Source organism: Pseudopipra pipra, chromosome 3 (assembly GCF_036250125.1).
Source record: "Pseudopipra pipra isolate bDixPip1 chromosome 3, bDixPip1.hap1, whole genome shotgun sequence".
NCBI lineage: Eukaryota > Metazoa > Chordata > Aves > Passeriformes > Pipridae > Pseudopipra > Pseudopipra pipra.
In genome coordinates this window covers 106,874,926-106,885,933 of record NC_087551.1, presented here as the reverse complement: position 1 = coordinate 106,885,933, position 11,008 = coordinate 106,874,926, and positions in this window count along the sequence as shown.

The window sequence follows — 11,008 nt, the reverse complement described above, 5'->3', positions numbered from 1 at the left end:
AAGGAAGCTAAAGCAAATCTAAAAGGCTGTATAATCTTGTAACTGGAATAGAGAACAAGAAAAAAAAAAAAGAGGGCCACTCTACAGGGGTGCTGAGAGGAAAAACTATTTCAGGCATTTCATAAATGCCTCATCTGACTCTTCATCAGGCCTAGCATGTATATTGATGAAAATGAGTAGTGGAATAAAGCGACAGGGTGAAATTTGCTCTATTTGCGATAGCTGCAAAACTAAAAAAACCCAAAACTCAACCTTTTAAATATGCAGGAGATGAGACAGAGGCTCAAAACCAAGTAGTTACTTGGCTTTCTAGGGTAGTGTTTAGCTCATGAAACTGGCAGCCTGATGGACAGAATTTTTAATAAGCTTATCAAATTAGAAGACAGCAATTTTATTGCAGAAAATTAAGTGCAGTGTCTTCTCTAAGAAAAGAGGAGAGAAAAGGTATGGCCTCTGCAGTATGCAGGGTCTTTCAAAAGAATCTGGTGGATAGAGGAATTAAAAGGTAGGATGCTGATATACAAGACAAAATATAAAATAGATTCACCAAAAGTGGATTGTGCCAGACTAATCAGATCTCTTGCTTTTTAAGAGCAGTTTTTTCAGTCAAAGGCAAAGAAAGTTATCAGTGCCACACAGAAAATGAATAATCCAAAGGAGGAAGCTGGAGATTAGTGGAAGAGCAGGACGCTCTGCAAGGCATAGAGTTAAGGACACCTCATTTTGGGGACATCTCTCTAAATACTGTCTGAAATGGAAGGGAATACACAGAATTACATTAGCCACTGGGAATTTGGGCACCCTCGATAACTTGGAGTAGAATAATGTTCTGACCAATAAGAATTAGGATTAACTTCAATAGGACAAGGTCAGGCTTGGAGGGGGTAACAAAAGGAATTTTTGCTCTAACCTGGGAATAAGAGGGGAAGGAAGGACTAGGTGAATTAGTCAATTTTAGAATAATTATGTGTGATATAGCTGTAAGAAAGGAAAAAAATAAGTAAATACAGGATGTAGTAACCAGCAAGTATTTCCAGCAAGTAGGGAGAATTGTTGGCATTGTGGGTATTGCTTTACTAAGAATTCGTGAGCCCTTACAATCACCTAAGTGGTCTAGGATTAATTAATATTAGGAAGGAACAGAAGAAAACAATTAAAATGGTAGGGGAGTACAGAGTGTCTTCCCACAGTAAACTTACAGTATTTGGTTTGTTCAGCCCAGGAAAACACAGCCTGATAGGTCCTGCGATTGCTGTCTGCATGCTTGTCGTGGTACAGAACAATAAAAAGGATGGGGATGAGCAATTTAGGCTAAAGAATAATATGGAAACAAGGGAAAAAAATAAATTGGCAAGTATAACCATTAAAATAATTTAAAACCTTGAGAATTCTCAGTTGGTGGGGGGGAATTAAAGATCAAAATGGATTGAATACAGAGTTTGATGTTCAGGAAGATTAAATGTTCAGGTATAAAATGTTCCTGTGCCAGGGGGATGTCTTTCAGCCAATAGTCTACACAAGGAACACAGAGACTAGTTAAAAACCCTTCCTCTCTTTCTTATACTGTTTTTATTTTTTATTTTTATGTACTCTAGCTTACTCTCCTTCCCCTAGTGTGCTTTAGCATGGAAAAGCAGATGGGCAGCGTTCTGGACCATTCTTTGAGATGATAACAAAAGATAATTGGGACCAATGTGCTCTGCTTTGTGCACACACACATATATGTACCTGTGCTTATGTGTGTGCATCTGCATGGACACACAGGTAGGTGCCAATGAGAAATCAAAACAGGAACTGGGGAAGGGCAACCACTAAGTTTAAAAAAGTCAGAAAATATTAAGCGCTTTTAAAAGCAGAAAATCTTCCTCCAAAATGGCATAAAGCAAAGAATAAACAGGCATGATTTAAAAGTAAAGATTAGCATTTGGATAGATCGTGGATCTCAGAGCGCAGCTGTTCTGGTTTAACCAAAGCCATGTGACTATGTTGTATAAAAACGTCCTCAGCATGAACCCCTACTTGTCTGAGCCAGCCATCAAAGCATTCCTGACCCCTGATAACCTGCGTGGGAGAGAGACATATGCTTAAGATGCGCCACCAGTCCAGGGGTCCCCCAAATTGTGGTACTTCTGAGATATGCAATTTATTTCCAAATGTGCAGAGAAAAACAATCACAAAACCCCAAACCTCAAAAAATCCACCACTAAAACCTATCACACCTGCCTTACCTCTGGGAGTCATAAGCAGGAGCCATCTAGATTCCTTCTTTACACAGAACTAGGGCTGCTGCAGGTGATTAAGGTGAGGGCAGGGCCCTTGAGCAAAGGAGTGGGGCAGCCTGGAAGAAACTTATGCTAATGCCACCAGTGCATTTCTTCCTCTAAATAAAGCCTGGGAACTCTTGCCTTAACTGACTGGGTAGGGGTTTTCCTCGTGTGTTAAATCAGGTTGCATCTCTTTCTGAAAGGAGAGAGTTTGAGTACCAGCAGAAATTCAGCACTAGCTGAGAAATGCAGGTTCTGAATGAGGTATTTCTCTTTTCTGTGGCACCTGACTCCCATCAGATTTGGATATAGTATATGCTGAAGGCAAGGGGCTGCTCCTCTGGAGATGCTCCCGGCTGTTGTGGCTTCCTAAGCAAGAGCACATGCTGTTCAAGAACATGCTGCTGTGCTCAGGTGGTGTGCTGGGTGCCATTCCCCATTGTATGAGCCAGACTGAAAGGAATCACATAGTTTTTTGTTCTTACAGGTATGCACAGACTGCCTTATGCAAAGCCCTAGCTGAGGAAATCTTAAAAGTGTTGTGCAGGACAAAATCAAACCACCTGTAATTGAGACTGAAATAATTTCAAAAGGCCATTATTGTCTTTTAACACCCCCCCCCCCCCCCAAAGTAGAACCCCTCAAAATAAGTCAGGTTTTGCAGACAAAGAAAAGGTTGGCATGTATCCAATCAAGGGAGTGGATGGCCCATCTAATTGGTTATCCAGCCATACCTGGAGGAAATCTGAAAAGCTGCCTTTGCTAGCAATCAGAAATCACCTCAGTCATCCATCCTCTGTGGTCAGAGGCATTCAAAGCCCAGCTCCAAATGGACACCAGGGTTTGGCCAGCCCTTCAGGGACTGTCACGCGGAGTGAGTAGGACTGTACGTGCAGCTACACGCAGCACACAGCCCTGATGATGGAAGAATCAGTCATTTCTCATTCAGTACATTCAGGCCTGAAGTTGCCTTTATGAGTAACTTGAAACAGCAGTTCAGTGTTCTGTCTTTATAACACAGAGCAATGGATCAAGAAGGACTTCTTGGAGTTTTATTGTTCTCAGAGTGGCCCAAGGGAAAATATGGCCATTTTGGAACTACATTACCTGCCTTTTATTCAGATTAAAAATGTGGCTTTATTATTATCATTATTTATGTAGTACTGGAGGAGAAGACAGTGTGCATGGGCTCTTAAAAATGCTGGTTGAGTCTGCTCTTCCTGCTTAAATAGTGCTGTTAATGTTTGATAGCAGCCATTTGAGAACAGAACTGTTTATTGTTCTCAGGAGGTGGCTTGTCTTTTTTGTTTTATATATATATATATATGTACACTGGAGCCTGGCTGCAAGTTTCTGAGGCCTGACATAAATGATTAGAGCCCTGCTCAGAAGTGTTGTCAGTTTTAAGTATTCTTTTCAGATGTTACCATCTCTACTTCCAACCCAAACCCTTCCTGCAGAAGTGCAACTCTGCGCGCTTGCACCGCTCTAAGGAGTGGTTGTGTGGTTACTCCACAGTGAGGATTAGTCACACATTAACCACAGCTGTAAAAACATGTCTATGGGAAAATCACAGCCAAACACTGAGGGCCTTTGAGTCTGCTGTTTGTTACTGAGGAGGTGGGTTTCTGTTCCATTTTGCTTCAGCACTGTGCAACATATAGCTGGCCTGTTCACTTTGCTCTCAAGATGCGTTGTAGCTTTTCCTCTGGCACTCCTCTACCTCCTCCACTTCCGTGGATGATTGGTCCACAGACGTCTTGCAGCTAAAGCAGAGTCAGCCAGTGTTTCTAAAACAGCAGGTCCTGGTAGGGGAAGGGATATTCACACTGTCACTGTTTAGCCACATGATTTCATTGCTTGAGGTAAAGCAGGTGATGCCAAATGATGATTTAGGACAAAAACTTTAAGCCTATGAGGAGTGGGGACACCCTTGCTCATTGCCAAGATGACAGCTAAAGGCTGTAGAAAGTTCTCTTACTTTTTACTCAATAGAAAACCACCATCCATCACTGTTGTCCTTCTCTCCACATGTCTCACTTTGCATGGGTTTCAGCAAAGTGTGGATCCTGCACTCTGTTTACAAGTCCTCCTCTCCAGATCTTCTCAGAGATAGTAAAGCTGGGGAGCTTAGAGGACAAGGAGGACAGCAGCATACCCCCTGGGAACATATGTCTTTTTAGGGCCACTCTGCATCAAGCTTTGGTCTCTGAAAACTGCTAGTGCCACACTATACACTTCAGGACTTCCAGGAGGGGGTCCCGGATCATCATCCACCAAATATGGATTCTGTTGTTCTCCCACTGCTGTTGAATTCCATGGAAAGAGTGACAAACCTTCTTAATGGGAATATTTACTGGGGGAAGAGAGGGGCAGAGAAGGCAGTGCAAATGAGAGATACATAATTAGGAATGCTTTCTCCAAAGCTGCTTTGGGCAAGGGAAGAAAAGCAGCACTCATGGAGAACATGTAATTACCATGTCCTCAGCCCCACCCTTGCCTTCTCAAGAGAAAATTTCTGTATTTTCTGATTTGCTTCAGGCCTGTGTCACATGTCCCATTGCAAGTCAGCAACCAACAAAGTCTCTTTCACATAAATAAGTGAGGCTCCTTTAGACTCCAGCTGCTTATTGAGTACATCAAGGAGAACTGAGCACTGGGAACAAGGAACCGCATCTTTCTGTTTTTGCTGAAAGTGATGTCCCTGTGTTTGGGAACTGAAGCTGGGAATCCTCAGTCAGCTTCTCTGGTTCCATTCTGCTTCCTGAAGCTATGTCCTCGTCCTGGCTCTTACCTGAAAAAGGCAGTTTAGGCTGGGGTAGGAACTTAGGTAATACTATAATGTGAGAAGCTGTATTGCTCTGAGAAACTGGATGTTTTCTGTGCACTGAGCTAATTTCCCTCCTTACCAAGCACCACTGTCTCTAATACCTGCTCCAGCTTGTTTCCCTGTTACCCCAGTAGCGCTTTTCAGACCATCCTTCCCTTCCCTTCCCTACCTGCAGAAATAGAAGGTTACCTCAGGCTCCTCACGTTTTCTCTGCATGAGGCAACATAAACTCCAGCTTTGCCTTGAGCAAGGAGACATTAATATTGATCTAGAAAACACCTTAGAGAAAAAGGAGATCTGAAACTATCCCATGCAGTGGATTCCTGCACTGAACTCCAGTTTCATAAATAGGAAAATAAATCCTGCACAACACAATTCCCCTGGCCAGCTAGGACACTTTGCATGTCATTTCAGAGCTGCCTCTTGAGAAGTTTCCTTGTCTTCCCATCAGTCCTCCAGTGCCTTTCCATTGGATTCATCCATGTTAAATGAGGTATGAGCAATGAGAAACACCATGGTACAATTTCACAGTGCACTGCTGGCATTTCCCCTCCAGAGGCCAGTTACACAGCCTTCTGTGCTGTGGTTCTTCAGGCTCACAAGGACTGTATCACAGCTGGGGAGCCAGAAAGTATGCTGAAGTTTCAGGAATGAATGTTTAAACCTTTCCCTGTCCCCCCTGCCTCCTCCCCACCCCACTTAACATTAATGATAATTAACATTAATGATAATATCGGAGCCAAATATTCCCTTGTTTATTACAAAGGAATTTATTCCCTTGTTTATTACACATCTTCTGAATAGATGTGTTCAGAAGTCCTTGTTCTGTACAGTACAGATGGGGCATCTGAAGGCTGGTCCCTGCAGGGTCTGGGGATGGTGGCAGAGCTGAGGGTCTCTGAAACACACAACCCACTGCAGCCCCTGGACACCTGCAAGAGGAAGAGCATGGTCATGTTCCAAGGGCTAGGCTGGTCTTTGCCCTCCCAACTAGCAGCATGGGGACAGGTTCCCATGGACAAGAGAAGCTGTTCCCAGGACTGCTGCTACCATGCTGGCCCATGGCCTCACTGGCACCCTGTTCAGGTGATTCCTGTCTGTCCCCCTGAGCAAGTCTCACCCTGAGATCCTACAGATCTGGCTGCTCTCGTGGGAGTACAAACCTGGTGGGAGCACATGTGTCAGAAGCCATGTGTGCTATCCCAGAACTCACCTGGAGGGGAATCCATAGGAAGCTTCTGTGAAGGATAAAGGAGCTAGTGAATGTGGGGAATTTTTCAAGAATGCTCTCCTGGAAGCACAAAAGCTGTTCATGCCTCTAAAGGTAAAGGAAGTAGGCAGAGCAAGAGACCCCTTTGGCTTAACTGTGAGTTTCTGAGACTGCTCAAAATCAAAAAAAGGGCTGTACCAGAGACTGAAAAGCAGGTGAAAATCCATTGAGAACTACAAGGGCACTGCCAGGGCATGCAGACATGTAGTTAGAAAAGCAAATGCTCAGATCAAATTGAAACTAACCAGAGTTGTCAAAACCTACAAAAAAGGGTTCTCCAGGCATGTAAACAACAAGTAGAAACAGAAGGAAAATATTTGCCTCTTGTTCAACAGGAGAGGTGAATTGGTTACAAATAACATTGGAAAGGCAGAGATTCTCAACACCTTCTTCACCCCTGCTTTACCAGCACTGCTGGACCTCAGGCCTTGGGGACCAGGCTGATGCAAACACAGACCCACTGTTGGTGAAGGAAGAATTGGTCTGTGAACTGCTACTGGAGCTTGTCCCCTATGCATTGATGGGCCCTGACAATATCCACCTGAGGGTGTTAAGAGAACTGGCTGATGTGATTTTAGGCTGCTCTCCATAATCTTTGAGAAGTCATGGAGATTGAGGCTGGAAGAAGTTTAACATCACATCTTTAAGCCCATCTATAAGAAAGATCTAGGAAAATATGCACACATCAGTCTTACCTCTGTCTCTGTGAAAGGTATGGAATGAATCCTCCTTGGGGGCTATCACAAGTCAGACAAAACACATTATTGGGAAAAGCCAGCACAGATTCACCACAGGCAAATTGTGCTGGAAAAACCTGATTGCCTTCTACAACAAAGTAACCTGCTTTGTTGATGTGGGGCAAGCACTGGACGTTGTTCACCTGGATTTCTCCAGGGCTTTTGATACAGTTTCCCACAGCCTCCACCTAGAGAAAGAGATGTGTTACAGTCTAGACAAGCTATTGGAATAATCTCCCCAGGGAAGTGGTGGATTCCTCAACATTGGACACTTTTGAGATTCAGCTAAACAGAGTATGGGGCCATCTTCTCTAGACCATACTTTTGCCGAGAAAGATTGGACTAGATGATTCTTGAGGTCTCTTCCACCTAATGTTTTCTGGCACACAACTAATCCATTTTGGATCTCGTATGTGGTAATGCTATTTTCCACCAAGGTTTAACCTGTGTTTCTAAGATCTCTCTTTATTAAGGGAAAAAACCCTTTGCCTTACAGTAATGGTTGCAGATTTAATAGAGACAGGGCTAAAATATTTTTACCATCCTACAGTAGCAAAAGTCTGTATATATGCACGTAATTGATCGAGAGATTAAAAAATAACTATTGTGATAGGCCACAACCAAGAGAAAGGAATGCAAGACCTCAGATCACTGATTGCAGTGCTTTTCTTTTGGCTTGTTTGGTTGATGTCTTGTGCTGTTTCATCACAAGTGAGCATCACCTGTGGTGTGAGGTCAGATGTAGCAAATGCTCACTTCTCCAGAAGCATCACAAACAATCAGCATGTATAACACATCTGGCAGCACTTGTTGACTTAGTTGCTAGAAAGTATTTTTACAATAACCTTTGCAAAACAAGGTGTATCTGATTAGAAAAAAAAAGAGAACAGAAAAACAACAATTTAAGTTCAGAATGGAACTCCTCCTTTGGAATAAGATAACCAGGGCTGCCAAGTGGGATAGCACATGAAGATGTGAGCAGCTGGTGGTGATGAATCAAAAAAAGGCAGGAAAGAATCTGCTGAGGGGGCAGGAGAGCAGCAGCCACTGTGGTTGGTAGCATTTCCTGTCTGTCTGTCCGTCCTGCGGTTGATGGTACGGTGTGGCTTTTGAAGTCTGGAGGGCTCAGACTGAGGGAGCCTGTCCTGTGCAGGTTCTCATGTTCCTGTTGTTCTTGCATGGTTCTGCTTATGCAAGGGAGGAAGGCCAAAAGGTTGCCTAAAGTCCTTCAGGAGCAAGAATCATGGTGAAATACAACACCAGCATGGAACATCTTAATTGCTGAAACCTGGGCCTTTTTAAGCTTCCCAGGGAACAGACATCTGCAGGCAAAGGATGGTTGATGAAGTCTCATGTGTGCTTGCCTTCCTGATGGAAAGCCAGTCCAGAGTGGAGAGCCAGCTGGACTGTCGCACATTGAAATAACTGAAGAAGAGAAGGCTCTGGGGAGACCTTATAGTATCTTCCAGTACCAAAAGGGGCTATGAGAGAGCTGGAGAGGGACGTTTTACAAGGGTGTGGAGTGATTAGACTAGGGGAAATGGCTTTAAACTGACAGAGGGCAGGTTTATATTAGATATTAGGAAGAAATTCTTTACTGTGGGGGTGGTGAGACACTGGAATAAGTTACCCAGAGAGGTTGTTCCCTGTAAGGGTTCAAGGCCAGGCTGGATGGTGCTTTGAGCAACCTGGTTTAGTGGAAGGTGTCCCTGCCCATGGCAGTGGAGTTGGAACTAGATGGTCTTTAAGGTCACTTACAACCCAAACCATTCTGTGATTCCATGTGCAAAATAGGGTTACACATAACCAAATTTCAGCTGCATTAATTTGCAGGACATCTGTAACCTTTTCAGGATTCTGTGACAGTTTAGCAGCTCTTCCGTGTGCTCCTGGCTGCTAACATCAGTTGAATACTGTATGTGCTTGTCAGATATAGGAGCACTTTGAGAGGTTCTCCTACATTGACCAAGATTAGAAGTACAGCAAAATGGTTTAAATAACGTGATTAAGAAATACTCCCTTCCTAGGAAAGAGACCCTGACCTTCATGGAAACCTAGTATTGACAAGCTGAGTCAAGTACAACACCTACACAAACCCCTGCATTCAAAGGACAGTTAGGACAGTAGGTAGCAGTTGCAAAGGTCTTTTTTACCCATGAGTTTCATAGCAACAGGAAGAGAAAGCTGACTCCATTAGTGCCTAACTGAGGGAGAGGCTGCAGTCTGAGTTCAGCCCATATTGGATAGCTAAATGAAGAGAGAAAGAGCTTTGTAATGAATGCTTCAAGCACAGGAAAAGACCAATTAGTCCCGCTGCTCACAGGGTGACTTGTTTTTCCTGTCAATGCTCAGAAGACTCCTAACACAGAGTGACAGGAGTGATTTGTAAAGGTCAGATAAAACCCAAAGGCAGGTTGGGCTGCAGCAACAGACCCACCTCTGCTGCAGACGTGGTGGGGGGCAGTCCCAGTGTGCAGTCCCAGGGGAGTCCTGCACTGTGTTTCGCAGAGGCAGCCCAGAGGTGACGTGGTGTCCACCACCAGTGAGCTGGGTAAGTGGGTGTGGTTATGGCAGATTATGGCAGCACATAGAGCTCCTGAGGCCTCCAGATATTTTTTGACCACCTGCCTGGCAAGGAAAGCAGGAGCTTGACAGTGGATGGGATTCCTGGGGAACCTACGTGGGAAACAGAGCGACAGCTTTATCTGTCACCTCTGCTGGAAGATGTGCTGGGTGCCATTTTAGCTAATACAGAAAAAGTTTAAAGTTGAATTCTGGAGCTAAAATCTTGATGTCCTGCAGTTCAAACTAGCATGACCAGGCTAGAAATGCTATTTTTTTTTTTTTCACTTGCACAGGGAGGGTCTTTTCTGACATGCTCAGAATTCAATGACATAGACTGTGAATTACATGGTCTAATCTGGTTTTTCATTGTTTTTGCCATAATTGGCAAAAATTTAGTTAATACTAAATAAACTACATTAATACCTGCTCCTGTCACCAGTGTATAATCCATTTGCTGCGTGAATGCCATCTGTAATATAACTATGTAAGTTCAGTAAGGCTATATTTTTTTAATTGGGAATTATGCAAGTAATGACAGATAATACATATCCAAGCTTTCAGCCTTAGTAATTCCTGAGGTCTAAAAATGGTTACAGCCAAGAACTAATAGAGATACACTCAAGGCTTCAAGTATCTATCACTTCCCTCAGGAGTAATGCAGCTGGTTAATTGCTTGCCAGGCCGCAGGTGAATAAATCCTGTGTAAAAGGTTTTAAGAAGAATAGAGTTTCATTCCTGCTTTGGAAAGCGATTCCTAAGAGCCAGGCAAAAAGCCTTCAGTGCTCAGTCACCATAGGAACCTGCCCTTGGGCTTTGGCAGTGGGGTTACCTGGAAAACGACCTGCCCACACCCCCATTCACACTGTGGCTGAAGCTATCCAAGACGTGAAGGTGTTTAGTGAAGAATAAATAGCAAAATAATGGTCTCCGTGGCTTTATTTATTCCTGAAAATGTATCAAGCTTATCTAGTCCTGTTAAAGAAAACCTTGTGGTCCTTGACCACTGGAGGATGCGGATTAGCTTTCTTGTTCTCCGGGATGCTGATAAGATCACTTTGGAAAATTAAAAGAAAATAAATAGTGCATGATTCTGTAGGGTGAAAGCATCGATGGCTGTGTGGGTCTTACACTTCAGAATGACTTTTATTTGGTCAGGTTTTCCTCCACCTTATACTCTGAGTGCTCTCTATTCCCTGAGCCATCTCCCTGTGTATTTCTTCTGTCTTTCTCACCTTTGCAGATGCAGTTCTTAAGCTTTCCCAGGCCACGTTTGCACAGCTTGGCACCCTGCTTGACCATAGACATGAAGTTCATGAGCTGAAAAATTGATGAGATAAATAGT